General features: G+C 41.5%; 1 protein-coding gene and 1 long non-coding RNA gene across 3 annotated transcripts in view; one reads left to right on the top strand and one right to left on the bottom strand.

Moving 5' to 3' along the window:
• fkbp11 (FKBP prolyl isomerase 11) overlaps positions 1–17,105 on the bottom strand; it is a 182,013-nt gene that overhangs the window by 140,984 nt on the left and 23,924 nt on the right. The window lies entirely within an intron of this gene.
• Positions 6,685–13,145, top strand: LOC127608137 (uncharacterized). 2 transcript variants are annotated; one of them, XR_007964192.1, is made up of 3 exons: positions 6,685–6,761; positions 7,605–7,707; positions 12,906–13,145. It is a non-coding gene; the product is annotated as an uncharacterized LOC127608137 (long non-coding RNA). The 2 variants fall into 2 exon arrangements; XR_007964191.1 differs by lacking the exon at positions 12,906–13,145 and adding an exon at positions 7,875–8,499.

Here is a 17,105-nt window from a genome sequence, read left to right as displayed (position 1 = left end):
ACTGCCAAGCAGGGAAGACACTTTAGAGAGAATGAGGTTTTTAGAGCCCTATAAAATATTAACTAAGTCGATGAATATATAACACGAGAGGTGATAATATCAGTCCTCGACAGTTTCCTCGTGACATGTGATACAATATTGTGGTATACCATTCACGAATCAAATTAATAACTGAAAATGTTGGCAGGAAGAAAGAGTTTTGGGTACGTCCTTTTTTTTTGACAACTGAAATTTCGCAAAATGATCGTTGTTGCTTGTCACTGGGATCTTTGGTTGATGATTTATTCGCCCTTGACATTTCTGACTGTCTCAATGTCCGAGCGGTGGCCGTACAATGGAAACGGGTGGAGGATATATTGCTATCCAGAGGATGAGAAGTTGCGGGCTTGAGGATGGGTGTTGTTTATTTCATTACGTGATCAAAACATGCAGAGCAATAAGACACTTGACCCCATTGTGATTAGTTTCAGTTCAGTAAAATACTCTATCATTGAATTAAATGTTACGAGTGTCCGTCAAATTACAGAGACGCATGCGCAATTTAATGAGAACACCTAACAACAGCGGCTGTGATATTATTATAAGCATGTTGAAAAGAGAAAAAGAAGAGGAAAGGGAGAGGGGCACAGCATAACCAACACGAGCCTGGCGAAGTCTGATGACCGTAAGATTTCAAAATTAGGAAGGTTTCAAGTTTATACTTGAATACAATAAACATTGTATTTGAATAAACAATCTTTGTCATTACAGGGTAAAAAAGAAAAGTAAGTTAGTAGCGTGTACATCAAGTCACAGCCTGCTGGAAATGATTCACTGGACGTAGATGAGAGTACAGTACATTCGGAGCATAGACAGAAAACCATCATCTTATAAAAGAGTTGTCCACAGAATCAAATTTTCTGCGGATGTGCTACGAGTGCGGCAAGAAACAAACTGATATCCGAGTAAGTGGCAGTGGAAAGGGCTCAACCTGACCTGCAATAACACAGGTCAGAGAGTAAATATGGAGGAGCGAGCAGAAGCCTTGAGAAGGATGGGGCACATTGAGGCTGTGAGGCTAATAGAAACGTTGGGGTCAGAGAATCTGTTTTGGCATTGTAAGTTGAAAAAAAAAAGTCACACCGACTGCCCTTATGTATGTGAGGTGGATCGTATTGAAACGTGTCTCCAGGTGGCGAGTTGTTTAAAATTGTTGCACGAAACGGGACAGGCAACAAATGCTATTTTTCAAGGCAGCTGAAATTAATGTTTTAAATTATACTTATTAAATATGCAATCAGATTAATGGGCAAAATAATGTGCTTCATAAAATAAAATAACGTTTTTTTTCATGCATTCATATTTTTTATTTTCTGAGGATGCAAACGTCATTGATTTAATGGAAGTGACCACATTTACCAGCGTTATGATCCATTGTATATACTGAAAAAAAAAGACAATGACGAAGCATAAAGTGCACAGTTTTATACGGTTGCAAAAAAAATACGTATGTGTGCGCCTTGAAATGTTCTGGATTTCTGATCATCATCTGATCAGTTTTCATGTTCTTACTGGACATACCATGTAAACATTCACAATGCGGAGTAGAACATTGATGGGAACCCCACGATGAATGACTTCTCCAAAAACCAAATTAAAATTGGTGGTGTTGGTTAAAACCATTTTGAGTTCTCAAGTCTGAGAAAAACTACTTGATGTGAACCATGCTTTGCACATGTAACACCCAGGCACAGAATTGCTAACATTCATATTTGGTTGTGGTCATTTCTCAAACAGTAGACATGGAAACGTGGAACACGATCAAGCGTGGTGTTAGGCTAAGAAAACTGTGCTTGTTGGGAGTGCAGATCACATTTTATGAACAATTATTGTAGAAATCCAGGTCATTTCAAAGGGTTCCTCAAAAGCGCATTAGAAAATGGATGGATGGATGTTCATAATATTTTGCTTAATTTCCATATTTTCTTATTAAATACGCACACCACCTTTTTCGATCACGTAGGTACTGCCTGAAGTTCCTTAGCAGTCATGAAAAAAATTGTCTTTTTGGTGAAAAGAAACAATTCAGACAGTTGAGTTTGTGGGACAGAATGAATTGTTGTGTAAATGCTTCACAATGCCCCTCCTGCCTTCTGTTTGTATGCAGGCCTGATTAGAGGCCTTGATTGCGAGTGACAGTGTGCAGATTGAGTTGCACAGCCTCTCTAATTCTCTCTATTAATGAGTTGCTCTCCACACTGCTGGCCCGGACCCCATCTATTAATCACAATTTGTCATCGGTGTTGTGCTCCAAAATTGCCGCCCTTTCCTCTCCTCTGTCCCCTCCCAGCCACATTATCCTCCCTCTACCTGTCTTTTAGATTCCCATTCCATCCCATTCATTTAACTCTTCCTGACTAACCTCCGCTTATAGTGTCTGCACAATACTCTCCTCTTAATTTGCAGGCCTTGCACCTGTTCCCTTTGCCAACGTTTTTTTAAACTTGCATCTCCAATCTCAGCTCCCACACTCCTTTTTTTCCCACCCTCGTGTCTTGCTCCCCCTCCACAGCATGGTGAGGCATACTGAGTGGGTCTTAGCCCTGAAATTCACATTTTAATTCTACTCGCTCCCCAAGGTTAAGTAAGCACTCTCACAACGGTAAATAATGAATTATCGCTCAGATTCGTGTCAAGATTTGCACTTTGCAATTCTGTACTTTGCCAAAACGTTATAATCACTTATGTTTTGTGCTCAAAAGGTAATGCTTCAATTGACATAAGAATAACACAAAGTCAAAAATCAGGTCAAACATATTTAAAATAGTATCTTCTATGAAGCCCCGCCACTCTAAAGTCTGCATATGCCGTATGCTGACTAAGAATTGAGCACAAAAGTCCAGCTGTTTTTGTCCATCTCAGGGCGTGGCCATTTTGTCACTTGCACTCAACTTAATATGACATTACAGTACCAAAGGGCTCAGGAAACGCCCATCACAGCTCACCTGTTTTCTGAGTTTGGACATGTGACGTTTGCAAGCTGGGTTCTTCGGCACTGTGATGTCATTCTCAGCCGACAGCAAGGGACAAAATGGCGCTGACGCACTGTCTGCAAAAACAGTTTTTAATCTATGTCAGTGTTTTTCGATACATTTAACTGACCTAAAATGAGTTCTTTTCATTAAAGGGGAAAAAAATCATATACCAATGCACATACGTTTCTTCAAAGTTGAAATGTTGAGCGCTTGTGATTGTCATTGTCACATAACGTGGTGGTGGTGGTGGAGGACTCCAAAAAGCAGGCAGGAGGGAGGAGCAGGTTGTACTTGACGAGTTGTATTGATAAAAACACAGAGAAAACTCAATCCTAAACAAAGTTCTGAAAACAAAAACAATCCAAAGTAGCAAATCAAACCATGACTGAAGCAAAAAAACAAAAACAAAACTATCAATAACAGAAACATGACCGAAAAATGACCACAAACATGATGGCAACAAACAAACAATGAGGGCCAATAACGACCAACAGGTGTGCAGCTGCAGGGAGAGCCCTACAGTGCCACCTGTTGGTCACAAACCGAAACATGACAGTCATATTTGATGTCAAAACCGAATTTCGGCTTTCTGAAATTCATCCAGATCATCAAAAGGTTTAAAACAATGTTCCCATTTGTTATCGTACATTTGCAATCTGCTGCCGAAAACTTCCATTTTCATCAAAAACGTTTTTTGTCCACATCAAAAAAAAAAAACACAACATTCCAAGTCAATGCTGTTTTACGGCAGGCGCCTGACCGACTTTGAAGATCTGCACAGTATGGTACAATTCAAAGGTCAACTCAAAAAGTCAACTGCATGCCCAAAACTTGCTCCGCACAATGTTCAGCAGCAGTTCCAGATGGAGATATTTGTAATCAGATCTAGCTGGCTGATATGATGGGATTTAATTAGACTCTCATTCGCAGGCAGGAGATTAGTGTCACCAGAGATAAGAAAGCCAGTGTGTACTATTCCAACCGGTATCACCGTGCATGAACCTGTCCTGGACTAGCTCATTTTGCACCTGTTGTGCTGAATATTTGTTAATGTGCAATGGTCTTCTCAACACCATATCATCCGGTCACAGCATGAAGAAAAAAATTAAAAAATGTTATTATGCTTTCCCAGACCTGTTCAATTTCCTTCAATTTCATGTCTGACTATGGTGATTTCACATATACGCGATAATGCATAGTGACAGTCCAGACATTATTTTCATTTTGTCTCTTTTCCGATCCATGTGGTGTCTTTTCCGTACTTAAATATACTCCCATGCTGCTTCAGTTTGTGTGTGGCCAATTTGTCTCACTCCTTGTGCAAATTGACAGCGTGTCAAAATATCACTGTCACATCATCGTGTGCTGTATTTATTGTGTGCAGGAAATGTTTTCATGTGTACTGTTTGCTGTGCTTCCATTACCACAATGTTGTTTATCAATGCAAAGTTTTTAAAAAAATTGGGGAGGGGGGCAACATAAAAATGCCTAAATGTGGAAACAGGTCTGAAAGTGCACTTTTGTGTATTGTATATTGTCTGAGATTTTTGTCTACACGGCGAAAGAGGTCATCTGTGGAAACAGAAAAAACAGCCGGGGGCAGACTTAGCATTAGGCAAACACAGGCAATTTGACGTGAGCCCCAAATATCCCACTAAAACTGATAAATATAGTTTTCTTTATTTTAAAGCAATCATTATTGCTTTAGTTGCAAATCACCCGGTTAAAAACATATGATTAAGGGATCATGACAGTTTCGCGTATCACCTTCCCTTATACAATACAATACAATACATTCCGATTTAATTCAATAATTCATCATTCTTTTCCATCTTCTCACTAGGCATGTGCAGACATAGTTCACGATAACAAACTTGTCAGAGCTTTGTGGGGAAAATTAACCGGGTTATTCTAACAGAGTGTTAAACAGGGACGGCAAGAGGGAACGTTTATTTTTCAAACCTACCAAAAGATTGAATTGTTTCTCAATGTGACACAGAACGTGCATAACAGACAACGGCAAAAGCCAGCCGATCTGGCCTATTGTAATAGTTCAGCTGGCAGCGTCAGCCGAGGAGGATGCAGTAAGATAAGAAAACCTTTATTCGTCTCGCAATGGAGAAATTCCCAATTCACAGCAGCAAAGTTATGAAAGGAAGAAGTAGAACAACAAAATATAGGAGCTGCTGGAAAGGCAGCTAGTCTCGCGGCACCATTTTGAAGTCAAAATAACAAAAATAACACAACACAACACATAGGACACAGACAGTCGTGTAATCTTCAGCACTTTCCTGCTTACACTTTGTTGTCTGAAGCAGTTATAGATGAGTAGAGATGAATTGGAGAGTGACATGAGTGACGCTCTTCAACACAAATGGAACTACTTCAGATACTTAATAGTACCGTGGAGAAAAAAAATAGAATTCAAGATTTTTCGTTGTGAAGCGCCAATAACCCTCTTCGAAATTATCCTAACCGCTTATTTTCCCCCCTCAATGCTCTCCTGAACCTGAACAGCAATGATATTCAAAGGGAGGAATTTTTAAAGGGCTAGCCTTTAATTTGCACTTATTTTTCATCGATCCTGAATTCTTTACAGATAAAACAACCTCAAAGGATGGATGTTCAATACAGAGAGGGAAGGAGTGTAGGACAGTGATGAAGGACAGAAAGACAGCCAGGTTATAGAGGGTAGAGAGAGAGAGAGATAGAGATAGAGAGAGAGAGAGAGAGAGAGAGAGAGAGAGAGAGAGAGAGAGAGAGAGAGAGACGGATCGTCCAGTCGGGATGACGGGAGCAACAGAGAGAGACGAGAGAAGAAGTGAGCGATAGTGAAGCAAGACATCGATGACCTTCTTTTAGCTCTTAAACCATGCTGTCCATGCCATGGCATCACTCAAAAGACAAGAAGACTGCCTATAGCGGCTTGCTGCGACATGAACATGACAGCAGCTGTCTGATATATCGGACAGTAGTGTCTGATAAACATACAGGCACACAGCACTGAAGCCTCAATGTGATTACAAGAGTCTCTTTTGATGCTGGCTTGAAAATGAGGTCTAGTGACGTCACCTTGACGTCTTGTAGACAGTAGTTACACTCTGATTTTAGGTTTGGCCCCTCACAAATAGGAATACATTGTGGCCATCTGCAACCATACATGTATTGCAACACTCGACATCACATGGACAAGCAATTTAGCCGACATGACTAATCCATAGCAAATTATACAATGTATCTATAATATATCCGGTTCTGATCACTGAGAAACAAGACGGCACGCGGAACATAAAGTTGCGGTAGATGAAGAACGAAATAAACGTACCAAGTTTTAACATCGGAACAGAATGGTGAGCGTCCTGCTCTTGTAGTGTGTGGATCATAAATGGGTAGTAAACGCATCATGAAACAAAAATCCAAAGTGGCCACAGAAGGAACATAAATCTGACAAAAGTCAAAATAAATACATATTTCATGGTAATAATCCAAAGAAAATGAGACAGTGCTTCTGAGTATGGTTCAACGCATTTTGTTTTTCACTCATGAAAAAGGCCAAAATGATGGTACCCCAAGAATAAACAAAAAATAGTTTGAACGTTGGACCTGTTCAACACCTGTGACGGTCACCTCTAATTAGCATCACAGGTGTCTTCAAACAAGTAATCAGTCAGTTAGCCAATCTAAAGGTTGCTTAGCTCACTTTGCTATTTGGCGACATGGTGTGTACCACACAAAACATGGAGCAGGGTAAGCAAAGGAAAGAGTTGTACACTGAAAGTCGGAGTAGTTTTAATCCAACATACTTTATACTTTCATTAGATCAGGTGTCACCAACATTTTTGAGGGTGAGAGCAACTTCATGTGTACCGATTGTGTGAAGGGCTACCAAATTGATACACGTCTGAAATAACATATTTGTCCAAAATACCTTCAATAATATGAGGATGGGTTATTTTTAATACTTGATGATTTAAATTGTCAGACTTTGATCGTGTTTCGAAATGTCTCACAGTACTGCCAATGTTTGCATTTTTAAATCATAATTTCTACTAGCAAATCACAATGTCCAGGCACTGGCGGGCTACTCAAGTGGTCTTCACGGGCTACCTGGTGCCCGCGGGCACCATGTTGGTGACCACTGCATTAGATCGTTGTTGTTAAGAAGATACATTAATTTTATGTTGTTAATTTGAGCTACACCATTGGTAGTATCTCAGGCTGATGAATAAAAAATAACAATCATGATAATAATAATAATTAAATGATGTGAAGGAAAATTGTAAATAGCACTGCGATTTATCCATTTCGTGTTCATATTGCATTTAGTTGAAAGATGTTTGTTGTTTTTTCTCTTTCTTCTTTCAACATACATTCTTGCTGCTGGAGGCTGTAAATTTCCCCAGTGTGGGACGAATAAAGGATATCTTATTTTCAAATATTATTTACAAGATGACTCTTCAGTTAAAGTGTTTAGGAGTTTAACAGGATGATCTTTTGGAGTGGATGGCTCAAATAGCTTTTGCATGCAGGAATGGTCTGAGTTCAATCTTAGAAGGTCCAGTGTAATTTGATTTATTTCTGTCAATTAAGGAGACTCTGCATTGTGATTTCTTCATCTCGGCACAACCCTCTTGAACTCGTTTCTTTGCCGCTAAAATTCGGCTTGGTCTTGGCTCTCGGTGTGAGTGAAATGGTGAGTCTCGCACTAAGTGAATAATTTATGCAGGCTCTGACTCTGTCCGTGTGTTTTCAAGACTGGGTATAGATCGGGAAGCTATGAATCATTCATTAAACTATTAAACTCTTAAAGTCGGCTGTTAATTAACCCTTATCCTCTTGCTGTCATGTGGATGGGGTCAGTGACTGGTCCGTGCCCCGAGCTTTCCAACCAGCTGCTCACTCCTTCAGTCTTTCGGGTCTCAGCTCGCGTGTTTGCTACAGGAGCAGGAGGTGTCTGTGTGAGTGTTTGTCTGCTTTCAATGGGCAAGGTCAATCCAGTTGAAAAGACCTTTGTTAACCCTCTTGCACTATTTTACAGATTTAAATCGCATAACTTGTAACAACATACTGGGGAGTTAGATACTTGTTCCCTAATATTTTTGAGAGCTGCGTCCTGTGCATGTGCGCGCGTGCGCGCCTGTGTGTAATTGCCATGACGAGACAAGATGTTGAGTCGGCGGTGCGTGCCGTCAGAGCGCTTGAACACTTCACAGACTGCCCGCAGAGAACAAGAGAGACAGAAGGCGGCAGAGGGATAAGAGGAAGAAGACAGAAGCAGATGAGTGACGAAATGTTTTTTTTAAAAAGCAACTTAACATCACATGGATATCAAACCTTGCCGAGGGTTCGCACCAGAGTTTAATAGGAAAAGGAAGAGATTTAATACTCACATGAGCACGCTAAACCAATGCAACAACACAGACATGACAGACCTGCTGTGCTGAGAAACATTGTTTGGCTGCAGAAGCACAAGAATGTGAATTTTCTTCTTTTTTTTAATTAAAATTGGGAGCAAGACCATATTTGTATGCAATTTAGTATTAGCGCAGCCATACTTGACGATACTTTACCCATCTCTCCATTTTCTACCCCCCTTTATCATCACTCGGGTTGCAGGTGAATTGGAAGCTATCACCCCATTTTCTGCTGGGTAGGTTCACCCTGGAATGGTCTGCGGTCAGTTGCAAGACAAAAAGACAATTTAGGGTTGGAGGGTTAGTTTGAAAATATGTTTTCATACAATTAGTACAGTAGTTGTCAAAAAATGTGTAGTTGTTAACGTCAGAAGCCTCACCATGAATTTCACGTAAGTTCATTATTACTAATCACTTTCAGATGACTCAGTCCTTGTCAAATACTGGGGCGGAGCTGCCCCAAGGAGGGTTCGGGGTTATAGATTGGTCGTGTGACCTTAGGGAACGTGCTCGGATAAATTGTGATTGCACATCCACTAGTTAGCAGCAGCGCTCTCACTGTCGTAGTGTCCACAGGAAGTATGGACAAGGGCAGCGGTGTCCGGCTCCAGTCCTCGAGGGTCGCTTTCCTGCCTGTTTTATACGTCTCCCTGCTCCAACACACTTGATTTAAATGATCAGCACCCGTATGAGGTTTCTTCAGGGCTTGCTAATGAGCTGATCATTTGAATCAAGTTTCGGCTGTCATCATGAAAAAGGGCAGAAAAGAGAGGTACTGTCGAAAATATAGAAAAGCTGAACTTGTTAGTCAGCCAAGGCGAGTACCACTGCTAGTGCAGAATAATGGATTTTTTTTTTCTTAAGTGTTTATAATTTCTCTCACCTGCCGCTCCGGTTTCTTTGAAAAGCGATTTCTACCTAATTCGACTTTTGTCTTTATAAAGCCTTAACGTTAAGTATGTTGTTGACAGGGCCTAGGACTGATGAAGCATTGTGTGAGTGTTTGTGTGTGTGTGTGTGTGTCTGTGTGTGTGTGTGATGGTGATGGTGATGGGGTGACAGGCAGTGACGGTGGGTACACAGCGTAACCTTTCGAGTGGAGCCACAGGAGCATGACGGCCAGACTATAAGGTAACAGAGAGGGAGACAGCGTGAGGTGCTCGGGGCTCGGGGCTTGTTAGCAGGAGAAGCAAAAAGTCGACAGGAAAGGGAGATGGGAGCATATTTGTGTCATCTGTGTGTCTGTGTGGTTGCTTCGTCGTGTCCCACAGCAAAGCAAACCTGCTCCGCGCAAATACAGTGACATAATGCAAAACAAGCAAAGATCGATCATGGTGTTAAAAAAACGCAAGTTGTTGTCGAAGCCTGTTTTAAGATCATTAGAATGACCTTCCTTCACTTTATAAATGGATCGTAAGGGGATGGCTTTCTCTGTATTTAAAATGTATTTGCATCAACATACTGTTAGTTTTGAGTCAGGATTGGATCGGCACAAAAAGCACATGTGGCGAATCTATGAAATTAAGACAAGCTGTTAATGAAAAAAAAATTCTCATAGCATGAAGAATAATATGTGGATGATGATCATGTTTGCAGATATTGAGTATGGTCTTCAAAAAAAATGCTCCTTGGTCATAGTTCATAGGTCATAGTTCATCCGCATATCAGAATGACTTGGACTGCCTATGCTAATAACAGAGGTGCTATTGTCCTTCTCAAAGTGATGTTGGAACTGTTTTATTTGGCCAAACGTATATTATTGAGTAACAATGTGGAATTAATTATTTATTTTCCAAATAAAGAAAAAAAATTGTCTGTACATCATCTGCCTGTACGGCTATTAGCTCAGTTGAAACAACTTTGTTTACCATTTAATTGTACCTCAGTGAAATCGATGTGTTTCTATTTTCCCGCCAAGACTTGATTACACAAGCCCTAATTGTTCGTCATGTCTAACAACCCTCAAGCCAATTAGCGTTTTTGTAGCACGCAGATCCAAGCAAACACCCTCCTCCTATGCCTTATCGCGATGCCTGTTTTACACTTACTGCATGTGCGCAGACACGGATGAGTCTCCCTGTAACGTTTCTCTCATTAGAATGACCGTCCCATCAAGGAGACCTGCTGAATAATTTATAGACGAATGTCGGTAGAGCCTGCGTGTGTCCAAACGGAGGTCCTAGGTGAGACTTTTTAAGCTTTCTTGAGTCACTGGAGCCTTTCTGCCAATATTGCCCACCAGCTAAGCCCTCCAGTCCATTCTCACTGACAGTCAACACACAAATCTGCACCTCCAGTATACCCCGAGGATGAATAAACTCGTATATCTTGATGTACATTCCATTACCATTTAAGAGTTCCCACTTGGTGTGAATTTCGTTTTTCAGGATTGGAATACTGTACTGTCTATACATCCCACACACATTGCATGGTAGCGGTGCACCTAGAAAGGCGCCTCTGGAACTCTTCCAAAGTACTTGTATGGTATTGAGTTAAATACACAGGGGATATTTTCGGTTTACAATTTATTTTGTTTCATTTGTTTTGTTATTTATTGAAATTGTCAGAATGACCTGAAGGTAGTCCATCCATCCATCCATCCATTTTCTAATCTGCTTATCCTCACAAGGGTCGCAGGGTGTGCTGGCGCCCATGTCAACTTCCCCAAGACATAGTAGCAATCAGTAGAGATAAAATAAAGATTTAGTAAAAAAAAAAAAAACACTGCCTCAGGTTGATTAGAATGCCTAAACTTGATGTTTGGCTTCTGGCATTGTTCATATTATGATTTATTCAGATATATTCATCTAATTAACAACAAGCTTGTTTGTAATATTACCCACAAGAATTTCCATGTCAATATTATGATTTAAAACACGACGTTAGCTGATATCTTGGGAGTCAAACCTAAATTAATGTGGTTAAATACAAATTCCTATTCCACAATTTGTATTCGCGTGTACACACACACACACACACACACACACACACACACACTGGATTGAGGCCTGTGACTATAACAAGTACTGCTGTCTGCCTCAGTCGTCTCCCAGGCTTTGGAGGAGGATGGCGAGGAATGTTAAGGAACCAGGAGAAGCCAAGCATATACTCTCACTGCAGGGTGGGGGCGCAGGGGAGGGATTTGAACGCACCACACAACTCTCTCTCTAGCATCCGTTCAGTCTGCAGAGACCTAAAACAGTCAGGCAAGCAGTGGAGCATCTCTGCTGTTTTACCCATTTTGTTGGTTTTTCCTCCTGACATTGTTTTCCCCTACGTGGTTTTAAGGTTGGATAGATAGATACATAGCGGATGCTAAGAAGAAAGAAAATCTTTGGTTGTGGTTTTGAATGCAACACTGTGTGCTCTGATGTTAATGACGCGCGGTGAGCTTGTTTTTAATGAATTGGTGAAAAGGTGATGCTGTGCTGGGACTGGTCTGTGTGTGTGTGTGTGTGTGTGTGTGTGTGTGTTAACGTTCTCTCATTTAAGCCCCCAGGCAGAATATCACATTATATGATATTGATCCAGCAATCCCCACCCATACTCTTTTCGTCAATGTCGTCATATATAGCATTTATTTATTCATGTACCGTTGCTAGTCACACCTGCCTAGCATTTATAGTATTTATCATTCAAGGACAATTGCAGATATACATTGGACCTCCATGGTTTGTGAAGGACAGGGAGCAAAGAGAATTTTTGATGAACAGTTGGGGAAGAAAAAAACAACGTAACTGCTTCCATCAAAGTTAGTGTAATATATTTTAATTAATAGTTTAAGCCATAAACATACCAAACACTATATGCCAAAAGACTTTAAAAGCATTTCAAATCCTTGATGAAAAATGATTGTAGCACTCCAGTCCGGTACAAAAGAATGCACATTTAACTGTGCAGGAGTTGCTTCAATGGTGCCGGCAAAAATCACAGCTTTTTGAGGAGAGCTCGTGTTCTTCACGACAGCCTTGGTTCAACATAATGATAACACCGGGCAGGGTGGCTATTGGGAATATTCAGGAAAATGTTAATTTTCCCTAACGGCCAATGTATTTCTGAGACGGACCTGGACATCACGGCCGCCCCATGAGGTTTATCAATTTCAACGTAATCAGGGACGTAGTAATCTCCTACCCCCATGCCCAAAATGGGCATCTTCCATTTATTTTGGTGCTACACATTTTGTCCAAAAACCTCTTCATAAATCCCATCATAAAGAAATGATCTTTCAAAGATTTTTGTTTTTCATTCACTCTACTTGAATATGTAGTATAGCAGTACACTATTATGAATCTAGACATGTGCAGCCCTCACACACGCCTCTCTTCCTGTCACAAAGTTAAATGGTTCCTTAACATCCCCGGGGGACTTTTTCCATTTTCCTCCATCCCTCCATGTCTCTCCCTTCCACTTACTGGGCGCAGTGGCAAAGCTCAGTGGACCACAGCAGACCTTGTCTATTTCTATCCCCTTCCAGCCCTAGCCCTATTTGATGACACATGAGAGCCCCTGAGACAATGGCTGACCCCCCCAGTCAACCCTCATCTCCCAGATTGACAGCTGTCAATCAATGTCTGGGCTGCTGTGTGACCTGAGGGAACAATTATGGACAGTTTGTGTTGGTGTGTTTACTTATGTAGAGTATGCTCATCATTTTGAAATGTCAGCGCTGTCACATTTTTTTCCACCACCTTAGATAAATAAAATTTCTCAAAAATAGAACTCATAGGGTCCAGTGGTTAGCGCGTCGACCTCACAGTGCAGAGGAACCGGGTTCAATTCCAGCTCCGACCTCCCTGTGTGGAGTTTGCATGTTCTCCCCGGGCCTGTGTGGCTTTTCTCCGGGTACTCCGGTTTCCTCCCACATTCCAAAAACATGCATGGCAGGCTAATTGAACATTCTAAATTGTCCCTAGGTGTGAGTGGGAGCGTGGATGGTTGTTGGTCTCTGTGTGCCCTCCGATTGGCTGGCAACCGGTTTAGGGTGTCCCCCACCTACTGCCCGGAGACAGCTAGGATAGGCTCCAGCACGCCCCACGACTCTTGTGAGGATAAGCGGATCGGAAAATGGATGGATGTATAGAACTCACAAACCACTCTGTTATTAAATGTATACATATTCTAGAACACTCAATTCCCATCTCTTTGTTCATACATGTGAGCATGTGCAATATGCTACAGGGTGGCCCACTTAAAAGTAGCCCGGATTTTTTTTTAAATTAAAATATTTTTTTAATTTTTTTCAAAACATGTATTTAATTACGTGAATGTTACAAGTGACCCAAGTCTTTCCAAAACCTGTTTTTATTACTTACAGGTTACAAGAGATGCTGCAAGTGTCCCCCATTGACATCTTTATCGGGCTGCTTTAGTTCCTGAACACATGAAATTCGGTATGGTTTCAGTTTCAGAGAATTCAGTACACGCTGACATGTCGTTCGTGATACACCAACTTGCTGGGATAGTCTCCGAGTTGACTTGTGAGGGCTATTTGTAATTCGCTGCTGAACATCACTGACAACTTCGGGCGTCCGGACTAATTTAGGTCTCTGCTTCTTCACGTTTGCGAGAGAGCCAGTGTCTCGCCATTTCTTAACCAGGCTCTGAACACAACGTTTAGCCGGTGGTTTTGTTTGTGGGTACTCGCGAGTGAAGGCCTCTTGTGTTTTCTTAATTGATCCGGTTCGCACATAGCCTTCCACAATCACTATTCTCTGCTGCAAGGAAAACACAATTTTCTTGAGGTATGGTACGCACCCGGAGAAGGTAGGAGCACTACTGTTCGTGTATAATCTAAAACAAACAAAAATTGGCTCAGCGCCAACATGTATAACCGGAGCAGTTTTGGAACACTTCCAGCATCTCTTGTAACCTGTAAGTAATAAAAACAGGTTTTGGAAAGACTTGGGTCACTTGTAACATTCACGTAATTAAATACATGTTTTGAAAAAAATTAAAAAAAATATTTTAATTTAAAAAAAAATCCGGGCTACTTTTAAGTGGGCCACCCTGTATAATTAGCCGTAGTCAGGAAAGCCAGCTCATTTAATGTCACATTTGTGTGCCGCCTGCTAAACATGAAATGTTTCTTTGTTTTGTTGTTAGAGGCAGACTGCCAGCGCCGTGAACTTTTCTTTGTTGTACCAACACAGACACATCCACTGTCTATTTGTATTTATTGTTCCTCTGCTGCTTGCAAAGTACCGGTACTAATGACAGCATCCAGATCAAATCAATCTTTTCGCAGCATTCTACAACTTTGCAGATGTGGTGGCAACTATCACTATGAGGCAATGAGGTGGGAGGCAAAAAAAAAAAAACAAACAAACCCAAACTTGTTACATCTTTCTCTTCTAGAGCAAAATAAAATATACACCGGGTGTATCATTTACATTTCAAACATGTTTTATTCCTCAAGACAATTTGTCAATCCATGCCTACTTACCAGTTTGTGTAAAGCTGCGGCAATTTGATGCATTGGGCCAAGGGTAATTATTTTCTACTGTCAACATGAAATGAAATTCAATTCTGCAGTGGATCGACTTCACTCAAACACACCTGAGGTCATCCTATTCGGAAACCAAAGTTCAGAAAAATATGGTGCTATTATTTGTGACTTCATGTGAGATGTCAGCATAGCTCACAAGATGCCAGTTCAAATTATCAAATGGATGAAATCTGTGGGGGTAATTTGCTTATGTGGCTTTTTGTGGGAAGCAATGTTCTGTTTTACCTTGAAAAAAGATAAGAGCCTTTTTAAAATTTGTTTTTCTTTTGCAATGTTTATTCTTAAAGAAGGACTAGCCTAACAAGCTGTGTTAAGTCAAGTCAAGTTAACAGTATTTATAGAGCACTTTCAAACAGCCATCGCTGCATACAAAGTGCTGTACATGGAGCAATTTAACATGCACAATAAACAGTATCAAAGTATCAACAAATCTAAGTCATGCCGAGTCAAATGCCAAAGAATACAAGGAGTTTTGAGGAGGGCTTTGAAGATGTGCAGCGAGGAGGCTTACCGAATGTTCAGTGGGAGGTCATTCCACAGAGAGGGACCAGCAAGAGAAAAGGCTCGATCCCCTCTGAGCCTCAGTTTAGTTCTTGGTACTTCGAATAATGTCTGGTCCATAGACCTGAGGCGCCGGGCAGGTGTGTAGGGGCGGATGAGCTCAGAGAGGTAAGGTAGCGTGAGATTATTCAGAGATTTGAAAACAAAGAGGAGGATCTTGAAAATAAATCTAAAATGGATGGGGAGCCAGTGAAAGGATGCCAAAGTAGGAGTTATGTGCTCCCTCTTACGAGCACCAGTCAAGACGCGAGCAGCGGCATTCTGGACCAAATGAAGGCGCTTAATGGAGGACTGGCTGACTCCAAAGTAAAGGGCATTGCAGTAATCGAGCCGGGATGTGACAAAGGCATGAATTACTGTCTCAAAGTGTTCATGTGAGAGGAGAGGTTTTATTTTGGCCAGCTGTCTAAGGTGAAAGAAGCTGGATCGGCACCAATTTGCCGATCGAGTTTGAAATCACTGTCCATTTTAAGGCCCAAGTTTGAGACTGTTGACTTAAAATAAGGAGACAGGTGGCCCAAGTCTACAGGATGGAATGTACAAAGGCCACTGGGACCAAACAATATCACCTCTGTCTTCTTTTCGTTGAATTTTAAGAAATTTTGTACCATCCAGGTTTTGATTTCTTCCAGACAGGATAGGAGTGGCCTTAATGAGAAGGCGTCTTTCTTGCTCAGTGGGACATAGATCTGGCAGTCATCTGCATAGCAGTGGAAGGGAATACCATGGTTCCATAAGATGGAGCCCAATGGGAGCAGATACAGCGAGAACAGCAGAGGCCCCAGAATTGAGCCCTGTGGAACACCACATGACAGGGGAGCAGTGCGTGACTCAGAGCAGCCAAGGCTGACACAAAAGGTTCTGTCAGCTAGATAGGACCTAAACCACTCAAGAGCACTGCCGCCAATGTCCACCAAGTGCTGCAAACGAGTCAGCAGAATACTGTGATCCACTGTATCAAATGCTGCAGTTAAGTCCAATAAAACTAGACGCACGTGGTCTCCAGAGTCATTTGCCAGGAGGATGTCATTAGAAACGCGTAACAGGGCTGACTCCGTGCTATGCATTATCTTGAAACCTGACTGGAAGACCTCCAAGATGTTATGTTCATCCAAGAAAAGTTTCAACTGCATGTGCACCACTTTTTCCAGAATTTTGGAAATGAAAGGCAGTTTGGAAATGGGCCTGAAACTTGACAACACATCTGGATCAAGACCCTTAAATGGCCTATTGCCGTCTTCCTCAACTGGCGGACCGCGATCCACGACCGGACCGCCGACCTCCTCTGTCCAGACCTCCTCTGTCCGGACCCTCGGCAAATTGTATAAAATAATAAATCAAAAATTGATTTTTTTCGTTATACATTTTATATTTTTGGACTATTATCTGCGCATTACCGCGATCGCTTGTTAAAATTATCCGTTTTATTATTTGCGTGCACGAACAAATGTATTGCAGAGGACGCAGCAGCGCGACTGTGTTTGTATGTTTGACGAACTGGCTCATACACGTGGCTGAGCAGGGCATGTCGGCGATTACGATGCGCTGATTGGCTCGCCTGAACTTAAGGTGTGCCCATACATTAGCGTCACGCATTCAAAATGGATG

This window comes from Hippocampus zosterae, chromosome 9, assembly GCF_025434085.1.
Source record: "Hippocampus zosterae strain Florida chromosome 9, ASM2543408v3, whole genome shotgun sequence".
NCBI lineage: Eukaryota > Metazoa > Chordata > Actinopteri > Syngnathiformes > Syngnathidae > Hippocampus > Hippocampus zosterae.
The sequence above is the reverse complement of the archived record's forward strand: the minus strand, read 5'-3'. Positions and strand labels throughout refer to the sequence as shown.